Source organism: Enhydra lutris, unplaced genomic scaffold, assembly GCF_002288905.1.
Source record: "Enhydra lutris kenyoni isolate GAN:26980312 unplaced genomic scaffold, ASM228890v2 scaffoldscaffold19, whole genome shotgun sequence".
In the NCBI taxonomy this organism is placed as follows: domain Eukaryota; kingdom Metazoa; phylum Chordata; class Mammalia; order Carnivora; family Mustelidae; genus Enhydra; species Enhydra lutris.
In genome coordinates, this window is record NW_019154103.1 from 34647114 (window position 1) to 34659141 (window position 12028).

A 12028-nucleotide genomic window follows, 5' to 3' on the forward strand; every position below is an offset into this window, starting at 1 on the left:
GGCACACGTGACTGACATGTGGCTGTATTGGCGCAGCCCGCCTGGGTGTCACTGGAGACGGAATGGAGGTGCTGCTGGGCTCGGAAATGGGGTAGGTGCTGGAGCCACGATGGCCCGGCTTGCTGCGGGGAGGCGGGGAGGCGGGGGGGGGTGGGAGGCGATTTTCCCTCGCACAGTCTGAAACCGGTGGCCTTCCCTTGGCACAGGGTCTGTTGCCACAAGTCAAGCCAGGAGGCAGGGGCGTCTCCCCCCTCCCCGCCTAATGCAGCATAGGAGATGGATTTCCTGTGCTTCTGATCCAGGGTTTTTGACAGAAGAGGAAGAAGGGGGGAGGGGTAGGAGTGTTAAGGGGAGTCTGGTGAGAAAGAGCTGTTTTTGAAGCTAGAAGGAGGTTTTGTTTTTATAATGCCTGTTGACAGAGTGCAATAACAGTATCTAAGGAAACGGGTAGAGGACAACAAAGAATGGAGCATATTCATGGCGAGGAGCAAAAGCTGTAGCCCATTGAAAGGCTTTTTTTCCTCCCTGGCCACAAGGACATATGCATTGGTAGCCAAGAGAGAATACAAAGCTGCTGCTGATGTCTTATGTGAACCTAGTGGACAGGGCTTCTTGGGAGAGGAGGAAGAGGAGGCGGCAGGTACTGCAGAGCTTGAGAGGTGGTTTTGGTTGATTGGAGAAATTTTGGTTACCAGAAGTGCCTGCTTTTGCAACACATCTAAATGAACTGTCTCTGAATAGGGTGGCAAAAAAAATTTACCAGCGTCTTTGTTAGTTACAAGTCGAAATGGTAATGGCTTTTTGTAGATGACTGCAGCAGTGCTCTTCTCCCTCTGTGAGGCTGAAAAGACAACTGCAGAGGAATAAGAAACCTTGCAGCAATGCTGGTGGTAGAAGTCCATTTACAAGAAGCCATGGTATATAACTGCAACCTAGTAGGAGGGAAAAAAAACAAAACATTTTTTTAAAGTAGGAAGAGTACCAGGCTCAAGTGTTTTGACAGTGGAATGTATGGGACACTTTGATTCTGCATCACTAAAGAGATGTTAAAATTCTTTGCTTTAACATAAATCCTATAGGAAATGTTAATAAATTATGTATGAAGCAGTGTGGCTCTTTTCCTTTGTTAGTGTAGCTTTATGCCATCTATTAGGTTATTCAGGAGTAAATCACCATAATGTGAATTACTTTATGAAAAATTAAAAATTATAGCTACAGATTTTTCGTAGGCTTAATATTTAAGATCTATATTAAGTAATTTTATATTGTTCTTTAGTTACTTTTAGATATTATTGAATAAACTCTAAAGCAAATATTTTAAATTAAAGCACCAAGATTTCTTTTTTTAGATACATTTCTGTTTAGTAAATACTCATAAGATATACTCTTGATACAGTGTTTTCATTGCACTTATTTTTTTCTTTTTCTTAAATATCTAAAAACATATGTTTTCAGATTAAACATGGTTTTCAATACTTTATATTTATGCTTATTATTGTAGCCAGCCTGCCACACCTCCCTACTCCCTGAATAGGATGACAGTGGCTTTGTAAAGCCCTCCAGGATCGGTGACAGTGTCTCTTAAATTGTGTTTATATAGTGGAAAGTCTTTAGAGAACCTGGAATTTTGTTTCAGTAATTTTTTTCAACATAATAAGGAATTGATCTTGAATAAATTAGGCTATATAGTGTTTCCACTGATAATTTTATTCTTTATTTAAACAATTATTTCTGCTTTAGGAATTACTTGATCATGGATATCAGGGTAATAGTCCTTAAGATCTCTTTTTAAAATCTGATAGAAACTGAGGCAAGAATTAAAGGTATCACATTAAAATTGCAAATGAAGTTTAATAGCTAATACTATTTAGTTCTTTGACCCTCAAGTTAGGATAGTCTTTGAGAGTTTATGATTATCTTCTTTTACTGTCTAAATAGCTAAGTGTAGCATTATTTTCATTTTAAATGTTAAGAGTATTATTATGTTGTGACTTTATCCAAGGTCATGTATCGCATAAGGATGTAAAGAATATAGGTCTATAAAACTATTTCATAATATATCTCATTACATAATGTACAAAATAGCATATAATAGAAATTATTTGAAAAGCAATATAAGTCATCAACAAATTATTAATTAAATGAAAAATAAATCTTACTTGGTATTGAGTTTTTAACCATGCTATAAGAATGCTTTGTAAAATACCTGATAGCAAGCAATTAGAGAGACAGCAGTTTTCATAATGATGTTTATAACATACTTTTTTAAAGATCATCTTATTAATTATATGCACACTTCTAAGTAGAATAACCCTAGATTGGGATATTTTCTGGAATTAACTAAGAAATAACTAAAATAAGAAAAGTTGATTTCTTTCCCCTTGTGGTATGAAATACCTAATAGAAGACTGAACTATTGGCTTTTATGGTCTTGGAAATTGAACTATTAAGGAATTCAGAAGTTAAATATTCGTAAGTGTGCCTATGAACTGAAAGCTATTTATTGATGTTCTGTGGATTTTTGTCTAACCATTTTTCTCTGTTTTTTTGCTGTCATTAATTACACATAATTTAGTCAGCCTTTTTATATTAAATGTTCTCCTTAATTTCTTAATTTTCACCTTCTCTCTCTCCTTTTTTTTCCCTTTATTTCTCTCTCTCACTCTTTCTCTCTTTTTTGGTATTATGATCTGAGTGAAACATTACATAGTACACAAGATGAGATAGGGCATTTTGGTATAGTACCTGAGGCTGTACATTCACTGTGTATTTGAGTAATTAAATGCCAGACCTATAAATTGTTTTGGAGAGTCAAATAAGACATGGAAATTTACCTCTAAGAAACATAATAGAACTAAGTGAAATGTTATTGCTAGTTAATTGATTGTTCATTGCTTTGGCTACTCCTAGGATCTTTAAAGGTTTGTATCATATAAAATATCTTCTAATTTAGAGGAATGTAGTAGTTTGCTATCTGAAACATGGTGCTTTGTAAAAATCTGCTTAGAATCACAGATAATTCTGAAAAGCAAATTATCTTGAAGGGTCTCGAATGTAAAATGAGAAGATTAGATGAAGTGATTTCTAGATCTTCTAGTGCTCACAGTCAGTTATCTGTGGCTCTTGATTTCTGCAGGGTCAACTTCTAGAAGGAATGTTATACCAGCTCTTTTTTTGGTATTAGTGGCATGTCTCATATTATGTATTAGATATGTTCTTGAAGATTGTTTTTTGTAAATCAAATCATGATGTCATCAGTTCATGTATGGCAAGCCTTATCTCCTTTAGTCTCACACCGTACTCCCACTCCCTTTTTTGGCACTCGTTCAAATGTATTCTTAAATATGAATCAGTTCTGGGGCATCTGGGTGGCTCAGTCACTTAAGCGTCTGCCTTCAGCTCAGGTCATGATCCCAGAGTCCTGGGATCCAGGTCCATGTTGGGCTCCTTGCTCAGCGAGGAGTGTGCTTCTCCCTCTCCCCCCTGCTCATGCTTTCTCTCCCTATCTCTCTGTGTCTCTCTCAAATAAATAAAATCTTTAAAAAATGTATGCATCAGTTCTTATGAAATATTTAGCATCATTTTGTGTGCCTATTTTTTCTGTTAATGAGGATTTTTATTGTGGTAAAATACACGTACATAAAATATACCATCTTAACCTTTTGTGAATATGTAATAGTTCTGTGGCATTAAGTACATTCATATTGTGAATGTACCGCAGTCAATCTCCAGAACTTTTTCATATTCCCCAGCTGAAAGTGGAGCCATTAAACACCAGCTCACCATTTCCCCCTGTTTACAACCCTGGCAACCACCATTTTTCTTCCACTTTCTATAAATTTGACTTCCCAGGAACTTCATAAAAGGGGAATCATACAGTATTTGTCCCTCTGTGACTGGCTTATTTCACTTAGCATGTCTTCAGGGTTCATCCATGTTGTAGCATGTGTCACAACACCCTTCCTTTTTAATGCACATTTCATTTATCTCTTCATCTGTGCATGGAATCTTGGGTCACTTCCACTTTGGCTGTTGTGAATAATGCTGCTGTGAATGTGGGTGTACAGATAATATCTATAAGTCCCTGCTTTCATTTCTTTGGAGAATGTATCCAAATTTGGCTTTTCTTTTTGGGGGGGGCGGGGGGGGAGAGAGAATCTCAAGCAGGCACCACAAACCTGCAATCATGTCCTGAACAGAAATCAAGAGACAGATGCCTAACTGACTGAGCCACCCAGGTGCCCCATCCTAAGTTTTTTTAATTTACATAATTTTAGAACATTTATGACTCAATATTATTTTTAAGGTCCATGTATTTTACTTTATATCTGTCTAGTTTTTGGTACTAACTCTTCTGTGTAGTATTATGTGATATCTGTGACTGTTCCTCTAGTGATGGTCCTAGATTTTTTCCAAACCTCTTTTTACCACAAAGGATAAGGTATACATCCTTCTATGTGACTTTTTTTAGACTATGCTAGTTACAAATCCACATAACAAATTACCTTAAGTCTTAGTGACTCAAAGAACAAATATTTATTATGTTAAAGTTTCTGTGGAGCAGAAATTCAAGACTGTCTTAGTCGTGTGGTCTGGCTCAGAATCTCTGATGAAGTCAACATGTCAGCCAGGGCCGCAGTCATCTAAAGGCTTGACTAAACTGGAGGATCCGCTTCCAAGATGGCTCACTCATGTAGTCTCTTCCCCTTGACTGTTGGCAAGAGGCCTCAGTGCTTTGCCATAGGCCTCTCCATGGAGCTGCTTGAATATCTTCATGACAGGGCCGCTGGCTTCTTCTCCTGATCTCAGAAAGAACAAGAAGTAAGCCATCTATGACATAGTCTCAAAAGCCACACTGCTACCATATTTTCTTTATTAGAAGTGAGTCATTATTAAGTCCAGCCCACAAGAAAGGAGATAAATTAAGCTCTACCTTTGGAAAGAATAGAGTCAAAGAAATTGTGGGTATATTTTTTTTTTAAAGATTTTATTATTTATTTGACAGAGAGAAAGATCACAAGTCGGCAGAGAGGGAGGCAGAGAGAGAGAGGGGGAAGCAGACTCCCCACCAAGCGGAAAGCCGGATGTGGGGCTCGATCCCAGGACCCTGGGATCATGACCTGAGCTGAAGGCAGAGGATTTAACCCACTGAGCCACCCAGGCGCCCCAATTGTGGGTATATTTTAAGATCACTACATGGCCAGTAAGAAGTTTCAGTGGAATTTTTTCCTAGGAAAGAATCACTGGATCATAGGGCATTTTTTCCCATTGCTGTTGTAACAAATTACTACAAACTTGGTAGTTTAACACAGCGCAAGTTTATTTTCTTATAGCCCTAGAGGTCAGAAGTCTGAAATGGGTTTCAGTGGCCTGAAATCAAAATAGCAGCAGTACTACATTTCCTCCAGAGGCTATAGGGGAGAACCTATTTTCTTTTTCTAGCTTCTAGAGGCCACCTGTACTGGCCTGTGGTCCCTTCCTCAGTCTTCAGTGCTAGCAGCATACTAAATCTCTCTCTGACCCTTTGCTTCTGGTTGTTACATATGCTTCTGTGACTCTGACCCTTCCATCTCCTTAGAAGAGCCCTTGTGATTACCTTAGGTCCAGCTATATAATTAAGGAGAATCTCCCCCATGTTAAGACCCTTAACTTAATCACATCTGTGAAGTCCTTTAATCATGTAAAGTAACACATTCAGGGGCTTCAGGGATTAGGATGTGGACATCTTCATGGGGTCATTACTCTGTCTACTATAGGTGTATATATACACAGTTCTTTTTTTTTTAGGCTGAAGTTTTTGAGTTTTGGTTTTGGTTTGGTTTTTTGGTTTGGTTTTTGAGTTAGTTATACTTTGGTGAATAATGTTACTTTTTTTTTTAAGATTTTATTTATCTACTTGACAGAGACCACAAATAGGCAGAGAGGCAGACGGGGCGGGGGGAAGCAGGCTCCCCGCTGAGCAGAGAGCCCGATGCGGGGCTCGATCCCAGGACTCCAGGATCACAACCTGAGCCGAAGGCAGAGACCCTAACCCACTGAGCCACCCAGGCACCCCGAATAATGTTACTTTTTTAGGTAAATTCACATTTTCATTTATCAGATTTTTTTTTTAAAGTATAGTATATAATGTCATTCACATGGTAAATAAATAGAACATTGAAGAATATTAAAATATATTTCCACCAGCTATTTTTAGATTCTTGGTTTTATTATCACTTAATCTGTGTCAGTATATTAACTAGTTCTGAGATAGTTTATAACAGAAAGTGAGAAACTTTAAAGCAACATGGCCTTATACCTTTTAGGCTTGTTGTCATACTATTTCTTTAGCTACTCTATCCAGACCTCCTCTTCCTCACATTGCAAAATCACCTAGCCACAATATGGTTTCAGTCCATATTTATGCTCTTACCCCTCCATATTTTCCCTAATTCCTCTATACAGAATTTCAGCTAAATTAAACTGCCATCTATTCCCCCAAATGTCATTTTTCCAAATTCTGAACTTTGATTTTGCTGTTTTCTGAAATACTATCCTCACATTTATGTTTATTAGCATTTATGCCATCTTTCAAGTCCCTTCTTGTTTTTTTGTTTTTTTTTTTAAAGATTTTATTTATTTATTTGACAGAGATCACAAGTAGGCAGAGAGGCAGGCAGAGAGAGAGGAAGGGAAGCAGGCTCCTCGCCAAGCAGAGAGCCCAATGAGGGACTCGATCCCAGGACTCTGGGATCATGACCTGAGCTGAAGGCAGAGGCTTTAACCCACTGAGCCACCCAGGCACCCCTCAAGTCCCTTAAATGCTTTTACATTCTTAATGCTTTCTCTAATTTTCTCAGGAAGGTGTAACTCCCACAGCATTCTCTCAGATGTTTTTAAATATAGATTTGCCTTTGAGTTATAGGTAATTTGTATCTTAGCCTGTGTCCCCTGTAAGTCAGAATCTTGAGACAAGGCTTTAGGTGAAATACTGTCCTTGGAAAGTGATCCAAGAGTAGAGGACTAGAAGGAATTAAGTAGTGAAGAGGGACAGCCAGCATAAGCATATGTCCTCAAGTTGATCATCACTTTGGACAGCTGTGGCTTCATCTGTCAGGACTTTTTGAGGAACCACATAGAATTGTCCAACTATAGGAAAGAATTAGATATACTAGCTTCCATCTCCTTTTAGTCAAGGATTGCCCCATCAAATGTTCATTCTTTTATAGGTGTGCATCCATGAATGTTGTGGACCCATACTGGGGTATCTTTAGGACAGAATGCAGAAGATACTTGGTGCAGCTAATGTGCCACTAGTTTACATCTGCAGTGAGCTGCTTGATGTACCAATGACTAGAGTTAAAGGAAGCCGAGAGAATGTTAGGTGGGACACAAACATCTGATATATTTGTATACTGACCCAATGTACTCTTGCTACTGTAATATTAGTCCTTTGCTAGATAATAAGATACTTGAGAATAAGGAATGTGACAACTTATCTTTCCCCCTAGTCTTATAAGGCACTTGTGATAGAGTACAGACTGATGGCTTAAAGCTATGGAAATCTAGTTCTGGAGGCTAAAAGCCCAAAACCAAGATTTCCTTAAGGTTGGTTCCTTCTGGAAACATTGAGGGAGAATCCGTTCCATGGCTCTCTCCCGAGCTCTTGGTGGTTGCTGGCAATCTTTGGCATTCCTTTGCTTGCAGCTCTCACACTCCGGTCTTTGTCTCCATTGTCACATGGTATTTTCCCTAGGTCTCTGTGTCCATTTCTTTACATAGCCTTCCTTTAAGGATACCAGTCATTGGATTTAGGGCCCACCCTAATCCAGTAAGACCTTATCTTAACTTGATTACATGTATAAAGCTCCTGTTTACAAATAAGGTAACTTTTCAGAGATATTAGCTACCTGTGACTCAACATACCTTTTTGGGGAACACAATTCATCCTACAGAGTCTCCTTATAATATGCGTATGATGTCTTGTGAATAGTAAGTTCTCAAATGTTTACTGATTTGAATTGTATAGCCACAGAGAGAAATCCATCATCTTACTATTTTAATGGGAAAGTCATCTTAGACATTCTTTGAATTTGTACCCTCATTTTCTCTCCTTTGCCTCCTGTGGCTGATAAAGCACTGCTTCAGTTTATTCTTGCATGTATTTGTCTTTTTGTGGCTGTCACAGAATAAAGCGTTTTGGGAATTACAAAAGCTAAGAATTCAATAATAAACCTTGTCTTAGAGGTGGAGAAATAAAACTCACTAAAGTAAAATGGAATAATTAGAGAATAGGTAAGCCAGGTTTTGTAGTATTTACTGTGTAGTCAACAGAAAGGCTCATTATTGGCTGGAGGGGACAGAAAGGTTTTATATAAGGCAACAGAACGGGGCCTTAAAGGATGGAGATACATTAGCAAAGCAGAGGGGAAAAGGAGGGGGTATTCAAAAAGTTGAATTGTGAACAAAAGTACAAAATAGTCTGCATGGAATAGTGATAAGGGACTTGAGGAGGGACTTTATATTGAGACCTAATAGAAATTAAGTTTGGAAGGTAGACGCTTATCAGGTATAACAGGTCATGAAAGACACATAATGGTAGTGTTATGTTATATTGTCTTTAAAAGCAGGAACATTAGAAACATGTAGGAGTTTGAATTCTGGCTTAGCAATTTGATTCGTGTTCTTAGGAAAGTTATTTAGCATTTTGAAATCCCATCTTCCTTAACTCTAAAATGGTAAGTGAGACCTGCCTCTTTTTTTTTTTTTTTTAAGATTTTATTTATTTGACAGACAGAGATCACAAGTAGGCGGAGAGAGGGAAGCAGGCTCCCCGCTGAGCAGAGAGCCTGACAGGGGGCTTGATCCCAGGACTCTGGGATCATGACCTGAGCCGAAGGCAGAGGCTTTAACCCCCTGAGCCACCCAGGCATCCCGCTGCCTCACACTTTTAAAGAATAAATGAGATATATATATATGACATATATGTGGGACACTTATACTACATAGCATATTGTAAGTATGCAATAAATGGTAGGCTTTCTGAGTTTCACATACCAAATACACAAAAAAAGCACATTATAGAGAATTTAAATGATAAAACTTTTTACACTTTTTCCTTTTTTTAAATTCCAGTGGGATATTTATGAAAATTAATCATGTTCTTGGCTACAAGACAAACCTTAAAAAATTTTTCCAGATAATAGCAGTTTATAGGCAGCAGTTGCCAATCAGTCTAATAAATAAGAAATTAGTAGCAATTAAAAAAATGACTCAAAAGTCATCTTATATACCTAATAATTAAGAAGGATCTTCCATGTACCCCCAGACCAAAGAGGAAATCTATTGAAATTATAAATTATCAAGAAATAAAGAGAAAAATACTTCTATGTAAAATGTGAAAAATGAACAGACTAGTAAAATCATAAAACGTGAACAAGTATGGTTTATTGCAAGAATGGAGGAGGATGGGTCAAAATGAGAAAATCTTATAATTGACAGCAACAAATTAAAAGAAAAAAATGCATAATTCTATGTTATATCAAAAGGTGTTATAAAAGCATTTAGAAACTACTCCTAATAAAAACTTAAAGGAAGGGGCCCTTGAATGGCTCAGGTAGTTAAGCCTCTGCCTTCAGCTTGGGTGTGATCCCAGAGTTCAGCTCCCTGCTCAGTGGGGAGTCTGTTTCCTCCTGTCCTTCTGCTCCTCCCCCTGCTCATGCGCGCGCGCTCTCTCTCTCTCTCAGCCTTTCTCTCAAATAAGTAAATAAAATCTTCAACAAAAAACCAAAAAACAAAACCCAGCACAACTTTGGGGCACCTGGGTGGCTCAGTGGGTTGGGCCTCTGCCTTCGGCTCTGATTGTGATCTCAGGGTCCTGGGATCAAGTCCTGCATCAGGCTCTCTGCTCTTCAGGGAGCCTGCTTTTCACAGCCCCCCCCCCCCCCCCGCCTGCCTCTCTGCCTCCTTGTGATTTCTGTCTGTCAAATAAATAAATAAATCTTAAAAAACCAAACCAAAACAAAAAGGAAAATACCTAAAAAATATTTACAGAAATCTTGAGTAAGACTATAAAATGGTGAAACACTAAACCATTCCTATTAAAATCAGGGATAAGATCACTACTCAACATTATTTTTGAAGTTTCCAGCAAACAATTAAGAAAAAGAAATGAGGTATAAATACTGGGAAAGAAAAGACAAAATATAATTTAATTATAAATTACATGATTATACCCAGAAAATCCACAAGAAAAACTATTAGAATTCATGGGATAATTTGAAAAGGTGGGTACATAAGGAATATGTATTAAATAAAATCAGTAGCTTTTATCTGTACTTAGCATTATCTGGCATGGAATGGTGGTGTTTATTCACAATTTTAAAAACCCAGGAATAAATTTGATAAGAAAAGACATAGAACCTTCTCTTGAAAAAAGCTAGAAAATTTGATTGAAGGACCTGAATTATTTATGACACAGCTAAAATTTAGCATCATAGAAATGTAATCTGTCTCAAATTAATATTAAATGTATACAGTGACTGTTTTAAGTATACATGAGAATATAGCATATGATAAGAATATATTTCTGGGGTGCCTGGGTGGCTCAGGCGGTTAAGCGTTTGCCTTTGGCTCAGGTCATGATCCCAGGGTCCTGGGATCGAGTCCCACATCAGGCCCTGTGCTCCACAGGGAGCCTGTTTCTCTTTTTCTCTCTCTCTCTCTCTCATAAACAAATAAAATCTTCAAAAAAAAATACATTTCTGTTCAATGGAAAATAAATGTTTTGTTTAATAAATAGTGCTGGTGTAATTGGTTATCCATATGAGAGACAATAAAGTTAAAGTACTATAGTCATACCATATATAAAAATAGAAATTCTATATGAATTAAAGATCTTAATGTAAAAATTGAATTTCTGATGCCAGCTAGTATACTAACCACTTGTATTTATCACCTCTTTCTCCTAAGACCCGTTTAACTGGTGGTAAAAAAAAATTTTAAATATATATACTTATAATGTCATAGAGTGAGAGGGAGCCAAATAGAGATTTGCAACAAGTTTCTGAAAGATGAAGAAATCATGGAAATTAAAAATGATTGCTGAAAATTAGTCAAAGACCTAAGACTTCCTAGTTCTCTGTTCTGTCCGCATAGCAGGTTACTTCCTGTTCTTTAAAAGTGAAATACTAATCTTGAAAAATTTTAATAGCCTTTGAAATTGTATTACCTTGGGGTGTTTAAAAGCCAGACTTGGGAATTCATGCTCTGGGCCAGGGCCAAACCATCACTGTTTTTGTAAACTAAGTTTTGTTGGAATGTGGTCATGCCCATTTTTTTAAAAGATTTTATTTATTTATTGAGAGAATGAGAGAGCATGTACTTGAGTAAGGAGAGGGGCAGAGGGAGAGGGAGAGAGAATCTCAAGCAGACTCCCTACTGAGCACAGAGCCCAATGCCAGTCTTGATTTCCAGGACCCCAAGGTCATGACCTGAACCAAAATTATGAGTTGGACACCAAACCAACTGAGCCACCCAGGTGCTCCTGGTCATGCCCATTTATTTATGTATTATCTGTGGCTGCTTTTGTGTTAGAAGCAAAAAGGTAGTTGTGACAGAAATCACTGGGGCCAAAAAGCCCTTTTTATTACCTGACCTTTGCAGAAAATGTTAACCAGCTTCTGTTTCACATAATTTTGGTGGCCATCTAGGAGCTTCATCTCACTTAGGATGGCCTTGGATGGAGCCTAACCAAATTAAGTAGCCATCTACAGAATGTAAGGAGGAAAGAAGTAGGCAAAGAATATAGCAGATAAGAAACTGAACATCATGACTTATTGGGTCTTAGTAGAGAATAGGAAAAGAAGTAGAATTCAGGATAAGAACCTGCATTGGTTGCTAAATAAAGAGAAAAGATTTAAAAATAGGTGAGGGGCTCTGCTTGGAATTAAAATTTTTTTTTGGTATATTGATTTTTTAAACTGACAAACTTGTTAAATTTTTATGTTTAGGATTTTTCAGGGGTGCTTTGGTGGCTCAGTCAGTTAAG

The 12028-nt window shown here is 37.7% G+C and overlaps 1 protein-coding gene across 10 annotated transcripts in view; it reads left to right on the plus strand.

The window, feature by feature from the left end:
* Window positions 1-12028, plus strand: part of LOC111148270 (APC, WNT signaling pathway regulator) — a 135884-nt gene that overhangs the window by 34585 nt on the left and 89271 nt on the right. Inside the window, exon 1 of one of the 10 annotated variants that reach the window (XM_022504739.1) lies at window positions 11505-11518. The exons of the other annotated variants lie outside the window; for them this stretch is intronic. The gene's annotated coding sequence lies outside the window, so the exon portion shown is untranslated. Of the gene's footprint in view, window positions 1-11504; window positions 11519-12028 lie in introns of those variants that run through there. 10 annotated transcript variants of the gene reach the window in all.